At 39.9% G+C, this 694-nt stretch overlaps 1 non-coding gene across 1 annotated transcript; it reads left to right on the forward strand.

Annotated features, from left to right (window-relative positions):
* Positions 1-298: 298 nt before the first annotated feature.
* Positions 299-406, forward strand: LOC112760799 (small nucleolar RNA R71). The gene has a single exon (XR_003181221.1). It is a non-coding gene; the product is annotated as a small nucleolar RNA R71 (small nucleolar RNA).
* Positions 407-694: the final 288 nt, after the last annotated feature.

Raw genomic sequence — 694 nt, forward strand, 5'->3', positions numbered from 1 at the left:
ACATTCCATTCAGACTCTGAGAAATCATATTGACTTGCTGAGTCAATATTTTATTCTGAGCCAATATGGCATTCAGAGTATCAATTTCAAGAACTCCATTCTTCTGAGGCGTCTCATTACTCACAGGATTCCTCTCAGAAGTGTACATGAACTGGTTATTAGCAACCATGTCAATGAGTTCTTAAGCTTCTGCAGGCGTTTTCTTTAGGTGAATGGATCCACCTGCAGAAGTATCTAATGACATCTTAGCTAATTCAGACAGACCATTATAGAATATATCCAGGATGGTCCATTCTAAAAGCATGTCAGAAGGACACTTTTTGGTCAGTTGCTTGTATCTCTCCCAAGCTTCATAGAGGGATTCACCTTCCTTCTGTCTGAAGGTTTGAACATCCACTCTAAGCTTACTAAGCTTTTGAGGAGGAAAGAACTTGGCTAAGAAAGCCGTGACCAGCTTATTCCAAGAGTTCAGGCTATCTTTGGGTTGAGAGTCCAACCACACTCTAGCTCTTTCTCTTACAGCAAAAGGGAAAAGCATGAGCCTGTAGACTTCAGGATCTACTCCATTAGTCTTAACAGTATCACAGATCTGCAAGAATTCAGTTAAGAAATGAAAAGGATCTTCAGATGGAAGTCCATGAAACTTGCAGTTTTGTTGCATCAGAGAAACTAATTGAGGTTTCAGCTCAAAATT

The sequence above is a fragment of the Arachis hypogaea genome, chromosome 16, assembly GCF_003086295.3.
Source record: "Arachis hypogaea cultivar Tifrunner chromosome 16, arahy.Tifrunner.gnm2.J5K5, whole genome shotgun sequence".
In the NCBI taxonomy this organism is placed as follows: domain Eukaryota; kingdom Viridiplantae; phylum Streptophyta; class Magnoliopsida; order Fabales; family Fabaceae; genus Arachis; species Arachis hypogaea.